This window comes from Panthera tigris, chromosome D4 (genome assembly GCF_018350195.1).
Source record: "Panthera tigris isolate Pti1 chromosome D4, P.tigris_Pti1_mat1.1, whole genome shotgun sequence".
Classification (NCBI taxonomy): domain Eukaryota; kingdom Metazoa; phylum Chordata; class Mammalia; order Carnivora; family Felidae; genus Panthera; species Panthera tigris.
The window spans coordinates 31,292,709-31,306,951 of record NC_056672.1 but is presented as its reverse complement, the minus strand read 5'-3'; the positions used below and the strand labels follow the sequence as shown (position 1 = coordinate 31,306,951).

Below are 14,243 nucleotides of genomic sequence, written 5' to 3'. Positions count from 1 at the left end.
AGACAACATGCCTACAACACACTTACACATGTATATGCCACACACATATTACACATAGACCACAAATACATGAGACACCTATCACACTTACCTCACACACCAGCAACAAATACACACACTTTCACCAAACAAACAACACATATACCACATACATAACAGAAATACATCACATAAACACCCCGATGCGACAAACACATATGCCACACGCACACCACACATATATCACCCTCATACTAGACATACACCATATACACAATTCATAAACAAAACACACATATATATGCCACACTCACACATTACACCTATAACTGCCACAGCACACATACAACATGCACACCACAACTGCAGGGTACACACATAACACACATACTCCACACAATCACCACATATACACACCACTCACCACACATGTGTAGCAGAAATACAGAACATAGAAAACATACGCCATACACACTCCACATATAATATACACACAATGTATACCACATGCCCATTATCATACAGCATAAAAATACCACCCACAGCACACACACATCACACACCCATGTAATGTACCTCACACACATACACCACATTCATACCAAAGATGATAATTACATTTACCACACATAACTCACACATACAACACTTAAAAAACTCACACATAATGCACACACAAAAAACATATACTACAAACACATACACATCACAAACACAACACAAATACATCACACATACACTACACAGACAACACATATAAGATACACACACATAAATCACACAGGCATCACACATGCAGCAGATACCAAACACATACAAACAGGCACACCATAAACATTATACACACACCACACATACATTGCAAACAAACACTACACTTATATCACACACTCACAGAAACACTACCAATGCACATGCATCACCCTACACACACATATACTGAACACACAAACCACAAATAAACCACACACACTCAACACACTCAACATATTTATTACGGTGACAGCAAACATACAACATAAACACCACGTAAATGACAGAAACAAATATGCTACACATATACTACACATTCACACATATACCATGCTAACGCACAAACACCACACACAAACCAAACATACACCGCATACACACATCAAACTGTCACCATACTCAGGGAACCTCCATCACACACACACCTCACATACAACACACATGCATCACACAACACACACCACACAGACAACAAAACACACAATGCACACCACACATACTTCAGTATACAAAACAAGCACTACATACACTCACACATAAACAACACAATCCACTCATACACCATAAGCACACCACGTTCACACCATAAATACGTGACACATTTACTACACATACATCACAAACACAATACATATATGACACACACATACCACAAAAACTCACTAAACATACACCACACACACATCACACATAAAATAAACACATGCACACAACACAGATCACAGATACAATAGACAATACAAACACAACACACACACATCACATACAATGGATACCACACATACACCCCACATTTACTCAGATACCCCCACACCTACACCAAATAACACACATGTACCATACATGAAGCACATGTATAAAACACATGTAAACCACACACATTATTCCATTCTCATCTCTGATAAATAATATTGCCCACCCTGTATCATTTCCATCCTTTTGCTCTTTTTACAAACTAGGTTCTTCAAGGGGACCTCTTAGAACAAGTGCCTCAAAGCAATCATCTCTGCTTTAAACTGGGGAGTCTGGCTGAATCTTTGTGACTGTGGGGGTATTTGGCTCACAAGGCCACCCATTATTTTGCTTCAGATCTATGTTGACATCAGGAGGCCCAGGACACCTGAAGGTGCCCAGCAGATATTTCTGTGTAGGCTCAGAGAAAGGTTTTGAGAAAGATCTGGCCAAATTTCTTGGTCAAGGATAAACAAAACTGTACATGTCATTCCCAAATTTATTCAAATCCAATTTAAAGTGTAGAACTTTAGCAATCCTTTTATCCATTTCCAATACCTTGATGTATTTTTAATTAGGTCTTGGGTCATGTTAATAGTAATGGGCGGTCACTCACACAGAAAACACCCAGATATTGATGGAAAATTCCCATTTTGGTTCTGTGCAAAGTGAGAGCAACTAGTGTTTGATATACCAAAGGAAAGATGGTCCTCTTGTCCTTGGATGCTTGGTTTTGATAGCTGATGTAAGTTCAGTAAAGTGAACCAGCTTGCCTTTCTTTTATGGCTGATTGAAATGATTTCATTCTGAAGAACAGGATGTTGGCACATGCCCACTATGCTCCACAATCTATTTAGAACAAAAAGATCTTTTTTAAAGGAATATGGCACCAAAGACTGTTTCTAAAAACTTCATCAGGTGGGAGAAACAACCTGCTACCCTTCTATCAAGGTAGGGTGAAAAGTCAATGTCAGAAGCTTTCCCACTGTTTGTAAAGGAAGAATAATGGTCTTAAGCTAACTGGGCTTCTGACTGTACTACTCACTTCATTCTCAGCATTATCGTATTCTTATCTCATGAAGATATTTGACCCTCCATGTATCAAATTGCATCCCCTTTGTCTTTTTTTATAGGTGGTTCTCCTTTCGGCCCTTTCAGAGCCAGGGTCTTAGAACAACATTCTCTGTTAAACTTGGTAAAGGGGCAAGTCCTTTGAACTATGGGATGGTATGGGCCACAGGACTTCCTGTTTGTTACTTGGCTGCAAAACTATGTTGACATCTGAGAGCTAGGGCATTTGAAGTTACCCAGCAGAGAATGTCTGTGTGTAGAATCAGCCAGAGGTTATGAGCAGATGACATTTCTGGGGTAAGGGGAAATGACATTACAGACCTCATTTACTGGATTATACCATTCCCATTTGAAATGTATAACTTTGGCTTTCCTTGAGCCATTCCCATTGCCTTGTTGTTTTTCTATGTTCATTCACATTCACAGGTAATGCAGTTGTCACTCACATAGCCAACACCCAGGGATTGCTGACTAGTTCTCCCTCTGTTTTTTTGCTAGTTAGAGCAACCAGTTTGTGATAACCACACCCAAAAAACAATGTCCCTCTGGTTCCTGACCACATTGTGCTTTCCCAGATGGTGTAAGGAGTGATGTGTAGCAAGCTTGCCTCCCTTCCTGGCTGACTGAGATGCCTTCAGGCTGAGGAGCATAAAGCTTGTGCTTGTTACATATGCCCCAGGACATTTTTAGAGCAGAAAGACCTTTTTAGAGACTAATGTATCGGGGCCCTGTCCCAAGTACTTGATCATTACCTGGGAGAACTGGCATGCACCTCTGAATCACTGCTACTTCTGTATACTGATGGGAAAGGAAGGCAAAACAGCCAAACCCAAGAGGTTTCTATATTTTTTCTTAAGGAAGAAAATAGTCCTGCTCCCCACCTAAACACAGCCTGCCTTCTGTTTTGACAAACCTCGATGGTGCACGCGGGACCCAGGGCTAAATATAGCTATTTGTCAGGCCAAATATCCTGACATCTCTGGCACCCATCGGGCAGGCCCCCACCAAGAACAGGAATTCCCTAGCCGAGGCTCTTGCCTGGAGGTGAAAAAGGCCCGGAATTCATTTTCCGCGAAGTGGGACCGTCGGAAACATGGCCGCTTTCCTGAAACGCCAGCCTAACTTCCATTTCCATGCACAAATCACGTGCCAGGGGTCAAACACACGGGATCTTGAGCCACATCTTGCGAGACCTTGGCCAACATGTAGCGTGCACTCAGCAAGAGCCAGAACTCCCTAGCAGAGCCTCCTTCCCGGAGGCAAGATTGCCCTTTGCGGCATTTTTTCTGCAGATTTGAGATGGTTTGGGAAGCCCCTGCTCCCACGAAACTCAGCCTGGCTCCCATTTTGACAAACCTCTCTGTGACCCTGTGGTAAATCTTGTGAGACCCCAGTCCACATCTCGCGAGATTTAGGGCGCCAAGAGGACACCAGGCCACAGCAGAAGAGCTGTAGCCGAGGTTCCTGGTCCTGAATTACTTTTCCAGTCTTTCAGGAAGATCGTGACTACTGCGTTCTTGAAAGGCAGCCTGGCTTCCATTTGGGCACATCTCCCAGGATCCAGGGGCAAATCTTGGCAGATCTCCAGTTCCCTCTGGCAGATACCCAGCAAGCACTGGAACTCGCTAGCTGATCATGTTTTCTGTAGGTGAAAATGGCCTGCAAGGCATTTTCAGCAAATGAGGTACCATGGGGGATACCCGTGCTCCCCTGAAAGGCAGCCAGGATTCCTGTTGGAAGAAGCTTGCCTACCCAGGGTCAAATTTTGCGAGGTTTTATTCCAAACCTTTCAAGATCTAGGGAGCCAACTGGCGGGTATCTGGGAAGACCCAGAACAGCCATGCGGAGGCTCATTCCTGGAGGCAATAGAGACCCTGAATTCCTTTTCGCTGATTCTGGATTGTCAGGAATACCCTTGCTTCCCTGAAATACAGCCTGGCTTTCATTTTTTCACACTTCGTGTAACCCAGGGGCAAATGTTGCAAGATGTTGGACAAAACTCACAATATCACTGCCTCCTTGTGTCTGTTGGGCACCTGGCAAGTGCTGGAATTTCCTGGTGAGCCTTGTTCTTGGAGATGAAAAAGCCCTGAAATTGCTGTTCCGTGGATTCAGGAATGATGGGAGTACCCCTGATCCCCTGAAACACAGCCTGGTTTCCATTCTGACAAACCTCCTGTGATCTAGGGTCAAATATCATGAGATCTCTGGCACCTTCTGTGCAAGTATTCAAGTGCTGGAACTCCTTATGAGGCTGCGCCTGTTTCCTGGTAGTCAAAATGGCCCACAAGGCCTTTTCAACAGATGAGTGACCACAGGGAACACCCGTGCTCCCTTGAAAGGCAGCCTGGATTGCATTTGGAAATAGCTCACTCGAACCAGTGGCAAATCTTGAGAAATCTTAGGCCAGACCACAGAGATCTTGGGTGACATCTTGGGGGCACAGTTAAGACTGAAGTTTTTTGTCAAGCCTATTTCACAGGGGCACATGAGGTCCAGAAATCCTTTTCTATCTTCACACCTGTGGGGAACACACCCGCTCCATTGAGTCAACCACCTGGCTTTTCATTTCACTCACCAGGCATGCCTGACACAGGTGTAAATCCCTCGAGATCTCAGGCCAAACCATGGAGATCTGGGGCACCATATCAGAGGTACCCACCTGGCAAGAGCCAGACCTTCCTAATCTAGCCTTGTTAGTGTAAGGCAACAAGGTGCAGAAGGCCTTTCCAGTCTTAAAGTCAGTGGGAGCACACCCACCCCACTGATTCGACTGGCTGGCTTCTATCTTGACACATCTGGTGTAACCCTCAGGCAAATCTCCTGAGGGCTCAGCCCCAAACTTGTGACATCTTGGGCACCATCTCACACGGACAATGAACAAGAGGTAGGACACCATACTGAGCCCCAATCACGGAATTTGAAGGAGGCCTGGAAGGTCTTTTGTGGATTTTGGATAGCTGGGAACACACCTACTCCACTAAATCTGAATCAGCCCCCAGGATTCTGATCCAGCACACTGGCAATGGCACGTGGGGTAAGTCCCACAAGATCTCAGGCCAAATTTCATAGATGTGGGCCATCTCATGTGCACCCAGAAAAAGCTGAAGGAAACTGGCTTTTGGTGCCTTTCTGCCCACCTTCTCAGTAGATAGGAGCAGCAGTGACTCTGAGTTATGAAGATGACTTCCATGTGATGACCAAGATGTGGGAATGAGGCCTTGGTGCAGTATTTTTTCAAAAGGCTTTTTGTGTGTTGATCAGATCATGGAGCATACTGCACATGTACAGATCGACTGTCCTTCTTAATGAGGGTATCTCCATTAATTAGGGGTAGGAGTCCATGTGGCTACCCATTACCAGGATCATTGTAGACTGCCAAACACTGAGGGCTCAGGGACAGGAGTGTTAGAGGTCCTCTCGGATATCAGACACTTAGAGGCCTGCATTGGTTCAGGACAAGCCTTGGGAACTCACCTCCAATCCTTGTACCTTGGTTGTGTATGGCACAGTCCCATGGTCTTGGTGTGTGAACTGAGACCAAGTTAGAATAGCAGCAATGGGATAGGAATGACTTCCAGGCCAGTCAAAGCTCTGCATTCCAATGGGCATGGATAAAATCGAGGTATGAGATACCTATCTTCCCTACCCTCTTCTCACACATGAGGCAGGATCCAGCCCTAACCTCTGGCTGAGCCTACCCATAAGCATTGTCCCTGGGCACCTTCACACATCCTAGGTTTGGGTATGGTTACATATAATTCTGGTTCTTAATTGAGAGTGGCGCATTACAATACATATTTCACCATCACAAGGACAACAGCAGACTCAGACTCCCAAACAGAAGAAGGGGATATTACAAGACACTGGCTTTCAATAGATACCATTTGGAAACTTATTTAAAAAACAGGTTAATTGCTGGACATAGAGACAAAGACTACCAGAGTTATTCCTCACACATGAGATGTGGAAAATGTTGAAAATAAAGTACCCATCACAGTCTCCTATCAACCTGGTTGTGTCCAGAATAAGAAATGCCTGGGTGTAGGCAAAGGCAGTCTCTGAATGACTACACCTGGGAGCCCTGTCAACAAGAAGCCTGCGTTCTTTCTTGAGGAGCTAGAGATTTCTGACTTTGTCCCTCCCAAAATTTCTATCAGTTGATGGAGGTAGCAGTGTTTGAGATGTAGCTCTTGGGTTCTGCTGGCTATTGCTCAAGCATCTGGAACAAGGACATTGTTCCCTGTTCCTGGAAAGGGCATTCCCCATGCTGAACCACCTCTGGCCCATACTGCCTACGTGAAAACTGTCTGCTATTCAGAATGAAGGCAACTCAATCATCCAGTTGTTCGAGGTAGTTTGGCTCCCCTTCACCTTCCATACCATAGCAGGTCACCACTCAGGGACTAAAGGCCATTTTTCTTTTGTTAAATGAGAGCCTGAAAGCTCTCACTGAGCACAGGACCAGAGTGGGAGTCTGTGGCCCCCAGGGTGTCAGTTGAGTGAGAGTTCTGTGGCCCTATGGGTGAACAAAAATTTATTTCAAAACACAAACATGGGAATGAAATGGCTTGGAGAAGGACCAAAACTCGACACTCCAAATGGGATAAGATTAATCTGGAAAGGAAATGTCTCACTTCATTTCTTCTCAGCCCATGAAGCCAGCTCTCTCCTGCAACCTCTGGCCCAGCAGACATACAAACATTCTCCACTGGGCATCTTCAAATCACCCAGGCCTCTGGATGTCTATATACTTTTGAAACCAAATGAAGGGATGGTCCTGTTACAAAACCCATTGCACACTCACAAGGAATTCACCACACTCTCCACTTGAGAGCAGAGGATATTCTGCTGATACACTCAGAATGAACTCCAGGGAGAAACTCCTTTGAAACTAGAGCAAAGGGGTTCAAAATGATAGTGTGCTAGAGTTAGTCATTAGAGATGGCAATGGGAGACTGTAGTGAATGAAGTGACTAGTGCAATCTTTTAGCAAGTTGTCTCAAGAATTAGAAACAGCCATGGACTTTGGTAAAGGGACCTCTCTCAAGGCCACACCTGAAGCATTGTAATCATGAGGCTTCCATTGTTCCTTCAAATACATAGGGTAAGACCTGGTTTTGGATGTCTTTTCTGCCATCCCATCGACAGGGGCAGCAGAGGTGTAGCAGTAATAGGTAGGTGCTCCTGGACTATGGTCACATGTTTGGTATGCAGCCTTGGTGTGGTCTTCACTCAAGAGACTGGTAGTATGCAGAATAGTTCCTAGAGGATACTGTGCCTACACAAACTTTCTGATCATCAGGTTTAATGCTTCACAAATCAGCTATGGGTGGAAGCAAACCGGCTTCCATTCACTAAGATTACTCTGGCTGTTTAAGTGCCAGGAGGTGGGATTTACTTAGGAATATCAGACACTGAGCTCTCACTGGGCCCAGGAACTGACTGGTAAGTCATCTATGACGCTTGGACCTGGGATATCTAAGTGACAGCCCCATGATCTAGGAATGTGAATGGTGACATAGGAAAACAACAACAGTAGTGGAAAGAGTACATGGGGGGCCAAGGTTTTTCCTATTTGGCATGGGCTAAATCCAGGAAGGAGATACTATCTTCACTTCTTCTTACCCCATGCAGAATGCTGGCACCCTCCCCAGACCTCTGTACTAGCCTATATCCTAACATTCTCCTTTGGGTAACTTCAGATGCCCTAGGCCTCTCTATGTCCACCTAGGTATGAAATCAAACTGATAAGGGCCCAATGCAGAACGTATATCACAGACACAAGGGTACCACCAGACTCCAAGATTGGAAGCAGAGATTATTACTCTGAGACACTGAGTCTGAATGGATTCTATGCAGAATGCTGTTTCCTAAAGAAGACAATGTGTAAAGGGAAAAAATGGGTGGCTAGAATTCTTCCCTAGAGATGTTAATGGGAGAATGTTGAGAATGAAGTACCCAGAACAATCTCCTAGCAGGATGGCTGTCTCATGAATAAGAAAAGCCTGTGAACTTTAGCAAGGGGAGCACTCTACAAGCTACACCTGGGAGTCCTGTTAGCAATTGGCCTGCAATTCTTCCAGCAATAGGAGCCTGAAATCCCTGGCTCTGTCTGTATTCCCCCATTTTGCCCATCAGTGGATAGAAACAGCAATGGTTGAGCTGTAGTTGTTGGGTACTCCTGGCCCTTGTTGCCATGTGTATATGTGTTGTATATGTGTGGACTAGGTATGGTGTATGTGTGCAATGTGTGTGTGTGGTAAAATCATGTTGAATATGTTGTGTGTATAATTTATAATCAGTGTGTGGTGTGTATGGTTTATAATCAGTGTGTGGTGTTTGTGGTGTAACTCTGTTGCCTGAGTGGCATACATCTGTGTGTGTCATATGTGTGTTGGTGTGGTTTGTGTGTGGTACCAGTATTACATCTGGGTTAGGTGGATTCTGTATGTGGTACATGTGTGGTGTCTATCTTTGGTGTTTGTAGCGTGCTTGGTTTGTGTGTTGTGTGATATTTGTATGGTTGGTATATGTGTGCCTGTGTTGTGGCTTATATGTGGTACGTGTTTGATGTGTGTATGTGTGGTGTGTGTTATATGGGTGGTTAACATGTGGTGTAAGTGTTGTATATGTATAGTGTATTTGTGATGTGCATGTCAAGTTTCTGTGTGTAGTATGTTTTTGGTGTATGTGTGGAATTTGTACTGTGTCTGTTTTTGATGTGTGGACATTGGTGCGTATGGCATATTTGTGGCAGTTGTGTGGTATGTGTCTAGTGTTTTCATGTGAACTGTATGTTTTGTGCATGTATGGATTAGGTGTGATTTATGTGCACTGTGTTGTGTGCTTTTGTGAGTGCAGTATAATTCTAATGAACATGTTAGGTGTGCATGGTGTGTATTTTCACGGGGTGGGGCATATGAATGCTGTGTGTGGTTTAACAATGTGTATGTGGAGTGCAAATCTGTGTTACACCTGTGCTGTTTGAGTGGTGTGTGTTTGGTATTGTGTGGTGTGTTTGTGGTGCATGTTTAGTGTGCTGTGAGGTTTATGTTGGGTGCTTTTGGATTATAGGTGGTACATGTAGTGCGTGAGTGCTTGGTATCTGTGTGGTAGGTGTTTGTGGTATGTGTTTTGTGTGTGGTATATACAATGCATGTTTGAAGTGTTTGCATGATGTGTATGTGGTTATATGAGTGTTATGTGGTGTGTGTGGTAAGGGTGTGGTGTGTGTGTGGAAAGTGTGGAGTTATGTGTTTTTGTGTGTTGAGGGAATGGTGTATGTACTATATGCACAGCCTATGTGTTGTGTGTGTGAGATGGCTGTGCAAAGTGTGTAGTGTTTGTGTGACGTGTATATTTTGTGCATGGTGTACTGTGGTGTGTATGTTGTGTGATGTGTGTGAACTGTGGTATATTTGGTTTGTGTGTCACATGTTTGCTGTATGTGTAGTTGTTTCTGATGTAAATGTGCAGGTATGCATGTGTGGTGTGTCTGTGGTATATACAAAGTGTGTGTGGTGTGTGTCTGTGTATGCTTTCTGTGGTATATTTATGGTGTATATGTAATGTGTGGTTGTGTACACATAGAGTATGTTCAGCCTGTGCCTAAATTGTCTTTCTGTGTGGTTTATGTGAGTGGGGTGTGTTGTATGTGTGTGGCATATGCGTATATCTGTAAGGTTCTTCTGGTGTGTTTTTGTGTGACTGTGTGTGTGTGGTATGTGTGATATATGTGTGTGTGGTGGACCTCTCCTGTGAATGCGGTATATTGGTATATGTGAGTGCGTGCCATATGGGTGGTTATGGTGTGACGTGTATACTGTTTGTGTGTGTGGGATATGTATGGTATGTGTGCCCTATGTATTCTGTGCATACTGTGTTTGTACAGGCATGTCATATGTGAGATAATACTATATATGCAGTATGTATGGCATATGTGTGTTGTGTATATGCATTGTTATATGTATCATAACGATTGGTGTATGTGGTAAGGGTGTGTGTCTGGTATAGGTGTAATATGGGTGCTGTGATATTCTGGTGAATATGTGTTGTAGTTTATATGTTGGGTGTCCTGTGTGCGGTATCTATGAAAGTGAGTATTGTATATATGTTGCATGTGAGGTATGTACAATGTGTGTGGTGAAATTGTGATGGAAATGTGTCTGTGGTATCTATTTGGTGAGGGTGCAGAGTATATATGGTGTGCATGTACTGTGTTCCATAAGAGAGTTGAGTACGTGGCACATTCCACATCGGCCCCCCGTACATTGTCAAACGAACATCTCTCACCTGGGGGAACCAGACGTTAGCCGGGAAGATGGTTTCTCCACAGTGATCTTTCAGAGTCGGGTATGTGCCACTTTGTCCCCAGGGTTGCCGGCATTGGGTTTCAGACGCTTCAAAGTGAGTGAAACAAGACGTTACTCGAAAGACGGTGATCCCACCGTGTTGTTCCTCGGAGGTGAGTATAGGGCACCTTATGCTTCGGCCCCGCAAGGATGTTCCAGCCCTCCTAAATTAGTGGAAACTCAGGGTAGTTGAATGACGGTTTCACCACTCTGCCGTTTCACAGAGTTGAGTAGCTGGCCCGCTCCGCATACGCCCTGCAGAGTCTTCAAACGTATTCGGCAGAGCGAAACCAGACGGTACTTGAACCAGACGGCCTCCCCACAGTGCTGTGTCACAGAGTTCAGTATGGGGCATGTTTCCCGCTAGGCCTCGCCATAGGTTTTCAGACACTTTTAACTGACACGAGGTGACTGTGGAAAGATGGCTTCCCGACCGCGTCCGTTGTGTTGGGTACATGGCGCTTTCCATGTAGACCCTGCATTTCCTTTCCAGCATTTCTGACTTCCGGAAACAATGTCTGAGTTGAAAGATGGTCCCTCTCCCCCTTCCTCCTCCACCCTCTCCCCCCGTCCCCCCTCCCATACACACACACCGTGTCGTCTCACAGAGTTGATTGACTCTACGGCACTTTCCTCAGGGGCCCCCCGCATGGTTTTCAGACACGCGTCAGCCAAACCAGCTGTGAGTCGAAGGATGTGTAAGCAGCCGTGTTGTTTCCAAGAGTTGAGTACATGGCCCTTTCCGTGCAGCTGCCCCCACAGGTGCTCAAACACTTGTAACTGTGAAAGGAGATGTTAGATGAAAGACCGTCGCACTCCAAGGGTTGTCTCACAGAGCTGAGGACAAGGCCCTTTCCGCATAGGGCCTGCGTTCGTTTTCAGACACTTCTAACCTAATGAAGCAAGTCGATCGTTGAAAGGTAGTTCCCCGGTGTCTCACAGAGTTGAGTATACGGCCCTTGCCGTGGAGCACCCGCAGGCATCTCAAACGCTCGTAACTTAGTGAACCAAGGTGCGAGTGGAAGGAGGATGGTCACCCCGCAGCGTCGATTCGCAGAGTTGAGCGTATGTGACCCTTTCCACCCTTTCCGCCCTGCCTGGTGTTTCAAGCCCTTCTGGGTTCGTGACGTCACAGACTAGTGACACGCTGGTGTCACCACCCTGGTGTGTCGCAGACTGGAGTAGATGGCGCTTCCCTCCGAGTTCCTCGCAGGCCTTCACAAACAGGACCAACTTGGTGAAACGAGAAGTTAGTTGAAACCATGGATTCCGCACCGTGTTGCTTGAGAGAGTTGAGTACGTGGCACTTTCCCCATCGGCCCCGCGTCCGTTTTCAATCGCCTGTACCATCGTGAAACCAGATTTCAGTCAAAAGAGAGTTTCTCCACGATACTTGTTTCCACACGGTCGCGCGTATTATGTCCCTTTCCCCACAGTTTTCCGCAGGTGTTTCCACACACGTCTAACGTAGTGAAACCTGATGTTCCTTGAAGGATGGCTTCACCACCCTGTTGTTCCACAGAGTTCGGGCACAGGCCACTTTCCGTGTAGGCCCTGCGTAGGTTTCAGGCCACGTCTAGCTTTGGGAAACGAGATGTTAGGGGAAAGGTGCTCTCCACGAAGTGGTTCATGCAGCTGGCACAGAGGAACTCTCGTTGTGGGCCCTACCTTTGTCTTCCAACTATTCTCACTGAGTGCAAAGAGATGCAGTTACCTGAGAGATGTTTTCCCCACAGTGTTGTACCACAGAGTTGAGCGATCCTGCCACTTCCTCACCCCTACCCCCACCCCCCATAGGCCCTGGGAGTTTTCGAACACTTTTAATTTCATTCAGCGAAAGCACAGGGTCGTTGAAAGAGGGCTTCACCGCCATGTGGTTTCAGAGATTCGAGGTATGGCCCTTCCCACACACGCCCCCGCATGGTTGAGGTTTTCAGACGCTCCTCACCTCGTGATACAAGGTGTTCCTGGAAAAATGGTTTCCGCCAAGTGCAGTTTGACAAAGGGTACGGCACTACGGGCACAGGCCCTGCATAGTTTTGCCAACACTTGCGACTTACCCCAAACGACGTGTCTGCGGAATGATGGGTTCCCCGCAGTGTCGCACCGCAGAATGGAGTCTATGGCGCTCAGCGTGTAAGCCCCGCATAGGCTTTCCAAATTGTCTCACTTGGTGAGACCAGACGCTCCTGGAAAGAATTTTCTCACGACCGTGTGGTTTCAGAGAGTTGAGTTTATGGCACTTGCCTCATCGCCTTCTCCTAGGTTTTCAAACACTTATAACAGCGAAAGCAGAATGTGCGTTGAAAGACGGCTCCACCACAGTGCAAGCAGGTGTTGTTTCCCAGCTTTGAGGATTTGACACTGTCCACAGAGGCCCCGCCTAGCTTTTCCAACATTTCCAACTTCGTGATGCGAGACGGTAGTTGAAAAGGGGTTTGTTTCTGCAAAGTGCAGTTCGACAGAGCCTATGGCCCTATCGGCACAGGCCCTCCAGAGTTTTTCACAAAGTCTAACTTAGTGAGATGACAGGTTTGTTGGAGGATGGTTTCCCCACAGGGTTCTTTCCCAGGCTGGAGTCTGTGGCACTATGTGCCTAGGCCCCGCGTTCGTATTCACACCCTTCGAAGTTAGCGAACCGTGATGCTGGTTGCGAGATGCTCCCTCCCGCGTATTCTCTCACTGGGTCGAGCACGTGTCACTTTCCAGATGGTTCCTGCCTAGGTGTGCATACCATGCGAGATGGTAGCGGAAAGGTGGTTTCTGCGGAGTGCAGTCGGACAGAGTCTATTATGTACTACGGCACGGTCAACATTGGACCCATAGCGATTTTTCAAAGCCTTCTAACGCAACGAAATGAGGCGAGCCTTGAAAGATGGTTCCCCGCTGTTGTTTCGCAGAGGTGAGGATTCGGCACTTTTACCGTGTAGGCCCTGCCCACGTTTGAAAACAGTTCGCAGCGAAACCTTGATAGACTTATTAGTTGGGAAGACTGTGAGACCCCAGTGCTGTTTCCAGAGGCGAGGGTATGGCACTTGCCGCATAAGCCCGGCATTCATTTTTTACCGACGCGGTGCCTATATTGTTAGTGGCATACTCTCAATTCTAGAAAACACTGTGGGACAGTAATCCGTCCGTTAAAATTGTTTCATTTTTTTAAAGTGTTCGAAAACCTTACGTAGCCTATGCAGAAAGTGCCATTTTACTTATCTTTGTCAACAACACCATTTTGAAATTATCTCTTACTGGCATAAGTTTTCCCTAATTAATTGACTTTGAAAACATTTGCATCAATTATGAGTATGTGCCATATACTCATTTCGGTGAAATAACTCTGTTGAATGCGTCTCTTAA

General features: G+C 45.8%; 1 long non-coding RNA gene across 1 annotated transcript in view; it reads right to left on the bottom strand.

Annotated features, from left to right (window-relative positions):
- LOC122233230 overlaps positions 1 to 13,807 on the bottom strand; it is a 51,117-nt gene extending 37,310 nt beyond the window's left edge. Inside the window, exons 1-2 of the long non-coding RNA XR_006210749.1 lie at positions 10,831 to 13,807; positions 2,159 to 2,313 (exon numbers count right to left, since the gene is read on the bottom strand). This is a non-coding gene — a long non-coding RNA (uncharacterized LOC122233230). The remainder of the gene's footprint in view (positions 1 to 2,158; positions 2,314 to 10,830) is intronic.
- Positions 13,808 to 14,243: the final 436 nt, after the last annotated feature.